Here is a 13,124-nt window from a genome sequence, read left to right as displayed (position 1 = left end):
TTATTTAAAAAAAAACAAACAAACAAAAAACTATAGGACCCAAAAAGTTTCCTTTGGTTACTGAGGTTAGGGTTAGATTCAGATGTAGGTACAGCATTATCTATCTGCATTATTAATAATGTCAATGGAAGGACAGATAGTGTGTGTGTGTGTGTTTGAGAGATACTGTCCTTGTCTATTACTAGATTAAAAGTCAGAGAGATACACACTAAACTCTGTTGTGCATTAAAGCCCAACATCAAGGCCTACTCATACATGCAGTCATTGTTTTTATGATTTCTTCCACTTCGGTTCCCCCCAGCCCCCCCCCCCCCCCCGCCCCACCTCAGCTCTCATGGCCGAGAGCAACACCAGTCAGAGCTCGCTTTTCTCTCTGAGGCCAGGATCGCAGCTCTGGGAGCCCTTCAATGGAAACAGGTGCTGTTTACACCGATTGTGTAGAGCACCATGACAGGAAAGCTAAAAAGTTCCTCCTATATTTAGAGCCGTGGAGTTGCCAGGAGCTAATTTAAAAGCTCGGGAACTCGCGCTGTTGTCGGGGAGGAGCAGAGCAGACTGGGAAGCACGCCGCTCACAGCCAAGTGCAACAAAGCACCGCTTGACGCGTTCGGCGTTCGTACAGCTACGGCCTTCTGATTAACCAGAGCCCGAGATCAAATAACCCACTTTACCGTACAGCGTTCAGTCACACAGAGTGCTTTCTATTTCTGTTCCTTACGAGGGCGTTCTTGCAGGGAATGTACTCACATAATCTGGCATGAATTCTAACGTCGTCACTTTTAAGGTGGAAGGTACATGCTTTAGTCTCGGACTGAATTGCAAACTGGGTTGGATGAAATGAATAAAACGAAACGTGTTTCCATTAACCGTCTTGTGCAAATGTTCCCCTGTGGTATCTGAATAGAAATTTTCCATTTCTATTGAATGCACACGTGAAAGGATTTCCAAAAGGTTCAACAAGACACCAGACCAAAATCAGGAGAGAAATGATTTTTAAAGGGTGGTTTTCCAGACCTGATCTGAAGGCAGAGGTCTAACTAATACACCTTTTCCTTTTCTTTTAAACTCACGATTTTGTTGTTCCACAGCGCTGTTGAATTCTGTGAGTCAGAAGGCGCTGAGTCATTTTCAGCAGCTTTGACAGTAGTTCTGGCTGAAAGGTTCGTATTAATGCGCCCCTTCGGGTACGTCAGCGTTTCTATAGTGACAAGTTACACACATAAATGGATGACAAATGTTCACGAGGTGAAGGATTCGGCGAGGAGATAACACTGATCGAGTTAGCGTTTATGGAAGGAGTCTCCAGTGTCAGCGCTTCTGACTTTGGTGTGTGCTGTTATAGGGAAATAATCAACCTCAGGATGGTAACAGTGAAACCTCCAGGAAGGTAGATCTCAAGGAAGCGGGTTGGTGATTAGTGGTGTACATCAACACTACAGAATATTGTATAAAGTAAAGTAAACTGCGCTGAAAGGTTTATTTGTAAATTACAAGCCCATACGATACTGTATACAGTAGTATGTAGTGTGATGTGCATCCTCGCATAGCTTTTAGAAAAGTTTGCTCCATTTATAAAGCAGGTTAAAAAAAAAATCATTGTATTGTTCAATGTGAAGTATTATTATGTTATGATGAACAGGAAGTTCACAGGGAATTGAACTTTAGCCTAGATAATCTAGGTCTAGTCATTAAAGTCTAAAACAGTGCTGGTGGTCAAAACGTGGATGAAGAAAACAGTGCATTAGTCTGGTTTTCCCCTTCTGATTCACTTCTGTGGGTTCAAAGACACTCTCCACTTCTAAAAAAAAAAAAAAACCCTGACACTCATGGTAAAAGAATGTGGTTGAAACTACAACAGAAAAAATACTGACAGATTATGAACTCCCAATCTGAATTTCCTGACCTGGTTTCTAGTCTAATTAAGAAAAGGTTTAAGACCAGGGAAATGCTTGCCGTTTGACCTGAATTTGAAATAAAACTCGAGCTCTTACATGGAAATATTTCCCATAATATTGAAGTGGATGTAAAATCAAAATAGCTTGCAAAATTTTTCACAAAGAAACAAACAATAAAAAAGTCGCATAATTACTCGAATGGGGTCGACCTATGTGCAAATAAAAAATAAAGTGTGACATGTTCCTCGAAGGCCCCAGAGTTTGTTAGAGAACATACCTAAATAAACAGCATAATGACGACCAAGGAGCGCTCAGAAAGTCCAAAGTCCTGAAAAAGTATTATAAAAATATATCTCAAACTTTGAACATCCCACAGGACTTGGAACATATTAAAAAAAAAAGAATAAATGGCACAACCGTGACTCTGCATATAGGAGGCTGTCGACCAAAAGTCACTGACTGGGTAAAGAAGGCATTAGTCAGAGAAGCAACACAGAGGCCAAGGGTAACTCTGAAACAGCTGGAGAGATCCACAGCTCAGATGGGAGAAAATGTTGACAGGACAACCATAGCTTGGTCACTCCACAAAGCTGGGCTTTATGGAAGAGTCGTGAGAAGAGAAAAAAAAAAAATGAGTATGCCAAAAGGCATGTTGGAGTCTCAGCGAACATGTGGAAATAGTTTTTCTGGCCTAATAAGCCCAACAATTGAGCTTTTTTAGCCTTGGCACAAAGCACTACATTTGGTGGAAACTTAGGATCATCCGTACAGTGAAGCATGGTGGTGGTAGTATTGTATTGTGGGGATGTTTTTCATCAGCAGGGACTGGTAAAATGGGCAGGGTTGATGGCAAGATGAAAGGAGCCAACTACAGGGCAATCCTAGAGGATTGAGAAACCCTTGAGAAACTTCCATTCCAAAACACCTACTGTATTTCAACTGACTCATGGGAGGTCTGATCATTTTAGCTATGACGCTGTAATTTGACTTCTTCTCCTTTACACTTCCAACACCAACAGGTGAACTGTACTGCGGGCGGCACTCGACCTCAAGACCACATGTCGCAGACACCTGGATAAACTGAACCAGGATAAACTGAACCTGGAATTCAATTAATAGATCTCGTATGGTAGCACTTCTTGTATTGTTCTCTGCTTGATATCGCTTTGCTTGTATCTTTCTCATTTGTAAGTCGCTTTGGATAAAAGCGTCTGCTAAGTGAATAAATGTAAATGTAAATGTAAACCCAAATAGGATACACAGAAGCTACATCAAATGTACGACTAGTCGCATATCTGAGGTAGAGAAAAGACTGAGACACGTCTCCAGTACTTGTTCAGCTACAATGGTGATTTTACTTCTAATTGATTAAAAACATTTTTTAACAGTTTCTAACTTTCACACTTCAACATTATGTAAAAATAAATGGACAATTATCGATACAAATGATTATTTTAGAAGTAACTACTCATGACATAAGTTTGGTTGAATTTTTCATTGTTTGGGTGGAAATTTGCTAGATCTTTTTTTTTTTTTTATTTAGAAATTTTTTATATTTCTGTAAAGCTCATTTTCTAAACGTAACTATGTATAGACATTTCCTGTTAACTATTTCCTGTGATTCTACTGGTTACTGTCCTTGTTTTCTTTTTTTGGGAAGTTTTCATGAAGTCATGAATGTCCTGTAGTCCTTTAGAAGCGCTACGTTGTGCGGATGAACGGGTTTATACCTTCTGTTTATACAAGACGTTGACATAAAGCTTGTCATCATACAACAATGCAAAATATGTGTGAACAAGAGCGTCTGCAAAATGACGAAATGGAAACGTAAATGTGAACTTGTCATACATGCGGATAGATAAAAAAAAATAAAATTCAATATAAATGATTCAGTGTTCTGATAAATTTGCTATGCAAAAGCCTAAACATTGTTGTATAATCGCTTTATTATTTAAAAACAAAAAAAAAACAACCAGATTTAGATATTATGCAAATTATTTATTCTCAATGCCTCGTTTAGACGATATGTTGATATATATATATATATATAAATATATATATATCAACAACATTGTGGTAATCTATGGCACAATACACTTTTCTGAGCCATCCTAGATCGTTTTTCATTCTTTTCAATGTTAAATAATTTCTTCTAGATAAATTAAATAAAAGCGTAATCGTTGTCACGGGATTAAAAATAAATGTATAACTCTACTGGCAGTTTCTTAGCATTTAACTTCCAAATATGTGTATTTCACATATCATATGATAATTTTGTCAAAAACATAAAAAAAATTAAGGTCCATTTTGAATCAAGTCCATTTTGATACGAGTAAACAAACCTTTCAGGCTCTTTGTGCCTTCCAGACTGACAGAAAGTGAAGAAACTCCATCGCCAGTTAATTATTCATATTCTGAACATGACTACGTGGAACAAATTTCCCAACACCTGAAAAATTCCCCACAGCTGTGCTGTTACAGTGCTGCCTGACACACGTTTATCTAAAGCAGGCTTTCTCTCAAGGTCTAAAAACCCACTGGAGATCTGAACAAACATCAGTCCAGGTGTTATTCTGGAGAAAACCTCACTGGTGTGTGATGAAAAACTCCGAAAACACTCTTTTCTAGCCCAAACACAGCTCCGAGCTCTTACCCACACGCAGCAGGTGGGCTGTGCTCACGGACGCTGCGTCGTCTTTTTACGTGTCCTTCGCCAGCTGTCCTTCAACGTGACTGAGCTTAACATCTGGCCTGCACGACTGACACGTTTTTTCGGTCCAAACGTTTTGACCTTCGTTCAATCCGAACTTGGGGATCCATATTATCTGACCGCTGGTGTGACCGCATCTTGACTCGAGAGGTCGATACATTAAATATTGACTCTATGCCAGTCTGGACAGGTCAAAATATATACGGAGGTTGTATAACGTCTAACAGAGAGGGTGCTGCAGGCAGGCGTGTGGTCCTCAGGAGCATCAATTTGGATATAATCGGGTACGTTGGACCAAATGTGGCCAAATGTGGTCAAAAATAAATCAAATCTAGTACTATTGTAATCTTTATTTTTTTAAGCATACCTTACCATTCCTTTAGAGGCACTTTAGAGGCGTTAAAGTCACTGAAAGCAAATTTAGCTATTTGAATGATGTTGAGTTTTTCACCAATTTCACATGCAACCAATGAAAATTAGGTGCAAGAGAAATTCATGTTAACTAAGTAAACCTCAACACCCTGAAGTTGTTTTTATTCCTCTTACACCACATTAATGTGTACTTTTTATCCATTTATAGTTAAATGTTATGGAATATCTGCAAAAGGAGTCCCTGTTATAACTTACGTTACAGCAGCTAGAAACAATCATGCATCTCTTTTTCCTCTGTCTTAAAGAGCGTAAACTCCTCTGTCCTGAAGACTTTCCTGTCCTGGAAAACTGGGGCGGGGACGACGACGACCTGACCTCTGACACGGAAAAGAAAGTTCAATGGAAAAGGGAATAGTCATTCAAAATGGAATTCCAGGTCAGGAATAGAGCTGTGCCATATCGTATCGTCCGTGATATACCGATACAATTCTTCGCCGATAAGAATTTGTCATCCCGCGATATTGATGATATAGTTGATGACGTGTTTACGTGCCACAACGTGGGCATCTCACACGTAGAACGAGAACAAGCATGTCGGAAGGCGGCGTTCCAACCTGGAAGAAGAATTAAGCCCCACAAAAAAGGGACTTCCTTCATAATATGGAAGTGGTTCGGATACAGAAGATCAGATGTGAATCAAAAGTCTGTGATTTGTAAAGTGTGTCAAAAACCCGTAAAAAACGCTGAGCACTGTACGCTGACGTGACTTGTGGGCAAAAAGATAGTGTCGAATGTTACTACTTTCATATTGTCATTTATATCGTTACTGCAAAAAAATAATAAAAATACCGTGAAATATCGTGATATAGTTTTACGTCTATATATCGCCCATCCCTAGCCAGGAACTCTCGGACATAAACACACCTGAATCACAATAATACGACGGCATACAGTGGGCATCATTTTCTACTTAAAACTCGATTTTACTCGCTATGTAGCTTGTGAAAACGTGTTTTAACAGCTTTGTAGGTTTCGATTTGTAACATAATTCTGTTGATTTCAGCTCAGCTCAGCTTTTACTAACGCAATCAGTCCATAGTGACAGATCATTGTCCTGAGCAAAGATGAACAAGATTAGCTGACCTCGCTTATATGTCACTTCACATCACTGATCAAGCAGAAATAATGCAGATGTACCTAGAACTTCTTAATATGTTTAGCAATTTCAGAGACTAGCCATGCAGACATGAGCTTGCTTTGGGCATCCAGGTTTAAATCTGAACCTCGGACAGTCCCTCTAGGATTTCACGATCGTAGAAATGAACGCGAAATCGTGGGAACTCCAGACTATTCCGAGGAGCTTGAAATTATTCAAAATGACCGCAGTGTTCGGCAAAAGCCCTCTTCGATCCCTGTGCGTCGAACATGAGTACAGCTAAAAGGTCTCACTTAGCGACAAACATCACTGCAAAAGATCGTACGGGACAATTTTGTGCGATTGCGATTTCGCCAATTCAAGTAGCTTTCCGCAAAAAAAAAGCACAAAACACTCCACGAGTTCGAGCCATTTTTGGCCGCAACGATCACAAAAAAAAACAAAAACAAACAAACTCTGTGAAATCGTGTACGGACTGTCTGGAAAATCAACTTGGAACTTTCGAACACTTTGACATGGGACACTCCTTTCATAAACGTGAAATATACGTCTCCTCAACAGAAAACGTCGCCATGTCATATTTTCATTGCGAAATAACAAAAACGTTTATTACTAGGCGTCGGCTTACGTGGAGAGTCCGACGTACTGTGTTTCCGGAGTCCCCGTGAATGAGCCGTTGCTATAGAAACGATAAGGTATTAGGTTAACGAACGCACTGATATAAACCTGTGATTCGGATTACAGCTGGAACTTCTATCAGTGCTGCTGTTACGGAAAATTAATCAACACCTTCTGACCAATCAGAATGGAGAGACCACAGCGCTGTGGTTTAAAGAGAGGTAGAACCTCTTTCCTGCTCTTGACTGATACGAAAATAACATGAAAATTACTGCGATATGATTATTTCTGGGCGTATTTCCAGGTATATCTCATTTGTCGTTCTCCAAACACTGCTTTGCTCCTGATCACAGCGATGTATAAAGGATTGATCTGATATTCAGACCACGCTGAACTACACACATTATTATTTTTAGCCCACTACCTTTCGGTAATACTAATTTCCCCACTCGTTGTACCGTTTAAGCATTTATCCTCATTAAATGTAATAAAATCAGTCGTTTAAAATAAATACATGCGCTAAAATATTCTTGTACCTTTTTGTTTGTTTGCTTTTAAATGGTTTTAATCGTTGCATGTATTTTGCTGATGAGTTATCCGCCTCCAGTTTTTATACTATAGTTATATTTTAGACTAGAAAAATAAGCCAGTTGTGAAAAAAAAAAACATGAAATAAAATTCCTTACAGATATTAGTCACATTAATCCCCCGCTGTGACCCTGCCAGTATAAACGATCCTCCTGTTAGCAATAATGTCAACATTATGCAGCAGAGAACGGTCCTTCGATATTATTGGGCCGTTTTAATGCTCGTAATCCATTTAAGATGCAGTAATGTGGTGGTTTTATAGTAGGAATTTGAAAAGAAGAAGAAGAAGAAAAAAACCGAAGATAATTTATACGCGTAAAGAGCGAACCCTGATGGGACAATTGATACAGAATGATATATCTGCCACCGAGCAAGCCTCCAGTTGAAGAATCGCCCAAATGAACTGAAATGGCGTTCTCGGATGCCATAAAAGCCCGATAATCGTGGCCAAAAGCTCTCGGAGCCTGAGTGCATGTAAATATTAGCAGTGCGCAGAAACCCAGGCTAATGTGGCACCCATCACACGCCTCCGCCGAGCCCGACCCCCTGCATCATCTCCATGTATCATTTTGCGCCGCTTCAGTGCCGTTAATCAATTTAGGAGGCAGTAATGATGCTCTCTCGGCCCTCTCCTGGGACTTGGCATTATGAAGAACGTACATTATTTATCAAAGCCTGGAACCCGGGGCCTCCATTAGGCCTGGACTGAGATGTACAAAAAAAAAAAAAAAAAGAAAAAAAAAGAAGGGTGGAGGGGAAGTAGAGCGGAGATGGACAACCGGTACATAGATGGAGGAACGGGCATTGGCTTACACATCAACTTCTCAGTGAATTTATTCTCATGATCGTGTGGAATGAAGAGCACCGCAGATCGAGGAGCTCTGAGCCAGGACATGCCTGACGTTCCTAATACGCCTTACGCCTGTGCACACATGGAGGGCAAATGTTTGGGACGGTAAATTAACACACGTCACCTGTGGTATGCAGTCAGTGAGAGAGAGAGAGAGAGAGGGAGAGAGAGAGAAATGGGGAGGGGGGGGGGCTTGGGAGGTGAGAGCAAGACACAGAGGATCTTCCAAAAGGGCCGCCAAAAAAGTCTGAAGTGGAAGGCAATATGACCAAGATAGCATATCACGATACTCTATATAATATAATATCAATGCTATGATATCATTTTAAATAATCGTTTATTTCCATAAATATTAAAAATAAAAAATTCTTTTGTAGACATAAAATAAAGTTTTAAATAAACAGTTCTGAAACACTTCTGTATTGTTAGGAAACTGTTCGCTAAGCTATACATCATGATGCATATCCGCGTTGTAGGAATTGTGATGCGATGTTTTTGTTCTATCTTTCGATGTTACAGCGAGCACTGGGAGCGCTGTACGCCTCTAGATGCTACGTGTTTACTGACGAATAAAGTACTCGTGTGCACAGATTGATAGGGTACAAGGTTTCATTTCTTTTGCTCGGGTATTTCGTTTTACATTACATCCCTCTGAAGTCGTGGAAAGTTTCACACCGAAAATATTACAGGACACTGTACTTAAAAATAAAATTAAAATAAGAAAACCTATCGGTTTTGAACAGAAGATTACGATGAAAAAACTAGGGATATGTGTTTTAAAATAACATATGAATTAGGAATAGAAAACTGGCTCAAAAATATACACAAAAAAAAGAAAGCTTGTTCTGTGCGTGTTTTAATGTTTTATATTTAAAACATTTCTTGTAAATTATTTGATTATTATTATTAGTAGTAGTAGCATCTTAATTTGTATATTATTAGTATTGTTATTATTATTATTAATAGTAGTAGTAGTAATATTTTGATATGTATACTATTACTATGATTATTATTAGTGGTAGTATATTACTTAGTATATTATTATTATTAGCAGTAGTAGTAATATATTAATTAGCATATTATTATTATTAGTAGTAGTAGTAGTAGAAGTAGTAGTAGTAATATATTAATTAGTATATTATTATTATTAGCAGTAGTAGTAATATATTAATTAGCATATTATTATTATTAGTAGTAGTAGTAGTAGAAGTAGTAGTAGTAATATATTAATTAGTATATTATTATTAGTAGTAGTAGTAGTAATATATTAATTAGCATATTATTATTATTAGTAGTAGTAGTAGTAGAAGTAGTAGTAGTAATATATTAATTAGTATATTATTATTATTAGTAGTAGTAGTAATATATTAATTAGCATATTATTATTAGTAGTAGTAGTAGTAGTAGTAGAAGTAGTAGTAGTAATATATTAATCAGTATATTATTATTATTAGTAGTAGTAGTAATATATTAATTAGCATATTATTATTAGTAGTAGTAGTAGTAGTAGAAGTAGTAGTAGTAATATATTAATTAGTATATTATTATTATTAGTAGTAGTAGTAATATATTAATTGGTATATTATTATTATTATTATTAGTAGTAGTAGTAATATATTACTTGGTATATTATTATTATTATTATTATTATTATTAGTCATAGTAGTATTAGTAGTAGTTGTAGTAATAATATATTAATTAGTATATTATTATTATTATTATTATTAGTCATAGTAGTATTAGTAGGAGTAGTAGTTGTAGTAGTAATATATTAATTGGTATATTATTATTATTATTATTATTATCATTATTATTATTAGTCGTAGTAGTATTAGTAGTAGTAGTTGTTGGGGTCTTGTTTCACAATACATGATGTTTATTTTGCCATTTTGTTGCGAGCAAAACAGTAAACTAAAAGAAGTTGTTATATGTAGGGGTGTTTTATGATACGGCAGAAATCTCATAGCACAATATGAAAGAAGTCTTCTTTATGATACACGATATGTATCACGATACCAAGATACTTTTTCATTTTGTTTTTTGGGAGTTAAAATGAGTTAATGTTATAAATGTTATTTACATGCCAAGGATGTTGTCAGAAGCTTATGCCAAAATGTTATATTTATAGTTTCCACCAAAATATTAGGAGTTTTAGACAGACATGTTTGATTCAGATTTTTGTTTACGAAATGACACACGTGCTGAGGAACTGAAGAGAAAATGATATCTTAAAGAGCAGTTATCTAGTTACACCTCACGATACTGACGATCGACCTCATGATATCGACGATATTTACAAAAATGTATCGCGATGGTAAGACGTCATGATCAATATCACGTGACGTATCAAACACTGGATGTAAGTAGCTATAAGTAGCTAACAAGTTAACTAATGGTATTAAAAGCACTGATGATCTCCAGTATACGCTCAGAAAAGTGTATTGTAAACGATTATATATATAAAAAATATATATATATATATATATATATATATATATATATATTACAAATGTACAGCCGATCTCTTGTCTATGTATCGATAAATTTTGCAAAAAATTTCTTAGCAGATAATATGAATCATTTTCTCTCCCTTCCATTAGCGAGAGATGAATAATGCAACGAGCACACGTGCGATCATGTGATCACCAAGCACGCGTCTTAAACGTTTCATAGCTGTTCGTTATCAATTCCGACCAGCCTCATCGATACGTTCCGACATTCCTGATGTTTATTACTAGGGTTATTATTTACTGATGCCATTGGATAAGGACATCACGGTTTATCAGTAAACGCTTCTTAAATTCCACACGTCACAAAACAACAAGAAAACACACCAATTTTTGATTCCAAGAATAAAGAAGCAGCTTTCTTTATGACCTTGTGAGCTGCGACATAAACATCACGCATGCCCTGAACCGCCGTGTGACACTACCATATACATCTCACACACACACACAAAACTAGAAAGAAAGAAAAAAAAAACCACTGTCGTTTAAAGAAATCGTGTGGTGGGAAATGATTAAGAATCACTTAAGAGATAGTCGTGGAGTTATGACGAGCCATCAAAGCTGACTCTTCTATACAAAATCAGACAGACAACTGAAGCGGTTTAGCACCAAACTAAAGCAGACTAAATCATGGACAAGGACGAATTCCTGTCCTCTGAGTAATCTGATATGTCATCTTCACTGATGTCAGGAACACGGGCTTCGGGCTATCAGCTCCTGCATCCATGCTGCAATGATGCCTTAATCACTGACAAGTGTATAATAACCATAATGGAGGAAACACACACACACACACACACACACACACACATAAGAAATCAACATTCACAGCATGTATGGGTTATAACACAGGGTCAGAAAGACCTATAAAGACAAATGTGAAGTTCTCATGACATGCACTGAGTGAAAGAAAATAAAGTGACACCAGCAGCATAATGAAAACTATATTAGGAATAAAAGTGCACACTTAATCCTGGCATTGCAGGGAGAAGTGGAAAAATTAGTTTATGCATGAAAAACAGTACAAGGACTTAGAACATCTTCATTTACATCACATCATCATCATCATCATCATCATCTCAGTCTATTCTCCTCTCCAGACTTCCATCACTTCTCAACCTCCAACTTCTAACACTACTACACTACTACACGTACAGCCTATGAATAGCACCTTTTTATTTTATTTTATCCATTTTAACGTCTAAACTCGTAAACTAAGTCCTCGTGTCGTTCTTATTCGCGCGTTCGCGACAAAACACTCAGTAGTTGTTGTGTTTTTGGAAGAAAAATAAAGTTTACTGTACCTCCTCTGCGCCTCCTCCCTGAGCACGAAGCGTTCACTCGAGCCGACCGGATCTGCTTTCGCCTGGCGTCAGGGTGTCGCGGGCCGCCTCACTCCTCCGCGTAGGCACCGCGTATCACTGCGCGAGAGAAAGTTAGAGCCGGGCAGAAAGGGGAGCGATTCCTGCATTATTTATTCATGTTTTTATTTATTTGTTTTTTTTTAAATTATTTATGAAGTTATATTATCGAACCATTTGGGTGTATTATTATTATTATTATTATTATTATTATTATTATTATTATTATTATTTTGTTGTTGTTGTTGTTATTATTAGTAGTAGTATTATTGTTATTATTATTATTGTTGCTGTTGTTGTTATTATTATTATTATTGTTATTATTGTTGTTGTTGTTATTACTATTAATAATAATAATAATAATAATAATAATAATTGTATTTATTTAGCACCTTTCAGAGAAATAAAAATATATAAAAATACAAAATTTATATAGAAAGTATATAAGGATAAAGCAAATAAAACTACATTAATAAATGTGTAATATTATAATATGATTTAATAATATAATATCTATTATCTTTTTTTTTTTTAAATTCTACCATTCTAATGCACACTTTAAATTACTACATCATAGCACATCATAAATTATTTTAACATTTTCATACGGTTTTTTTTTCTGTTTATATATAATCCTAAATCTTTGGAAGTCTTTGGAAATAAACACTCTAAGGGTATGATAATTAGCATAGCATATGTCAAAATACTGTAAAAGTCACTGTGAGGCTTTTATATTTCATTATGTGTTTATTAATGTCTAGTCTGATACATAACCCTACATATTTGTTGTCTTGCATTGTATGATTGTAAAAATGATATAGTCCCTATATAATATATAGTATGTAATAGTGAAAGGACACTGTAGGGTTATGATGAATTGATGGATGAATTGTAAACATGAATACAACACGTATGATGAACATGATCTGGAAGGTTAGTGCATTGAAAATGAAAAGGCAGCAGAAGATGATCTCTCTGGTTCATTATTTATTCTGCATCTGCCAAAGTGAGAAGATGGGAAGCAGTGAGAAGAAAAATGCACACCCATGGATTGATAAGGTGTTGTT

General features: G+C 36.6%; 1 protein-coding gene across 1 annotated transcript in view; it reads right to left on the bottom strand.

Annotated features, from left to right (window-relative positions):
* The window catches only part of smad1 (SMAD family member 1), a 29,330-nt gene extending 16,879 nt beyond the window's left edge, over positions 1 to 12,451 (bottom strand). The window contains exon 1 of the mRNA XM_053622079.1: positions 12,001 to 12,451. The gene's annotated coding sequence lies outside the window, so the exon portion shown is untranslated. The remainder of the gene's footprint in view (positions 1 to 12,000) is intronic.
* Between the last annotated feature and the right edge of the window lie 673 nt (positions 12,452 to 13,124).

This window comes from Ictalurus furcatus, chromosome 3 (assembly GCF_023375685.1).
Source record: "Ictalurus furcatus strain D&B chromosome 3, Billie_1.0, whole genome shotgun sequence".
NCBI classification, from domain to species: Eukaryota; Metazoa; Chordata; class Actinopteri; order Siluriformes; family Ictaluridae; genus Ictalurus; species Ictalurus furcatus.
The sequence above is the reverse complement of the archived record's forward strand: the minus strand, read 5'-3'. Positions and strand labels throughout refer to the sequence as shown.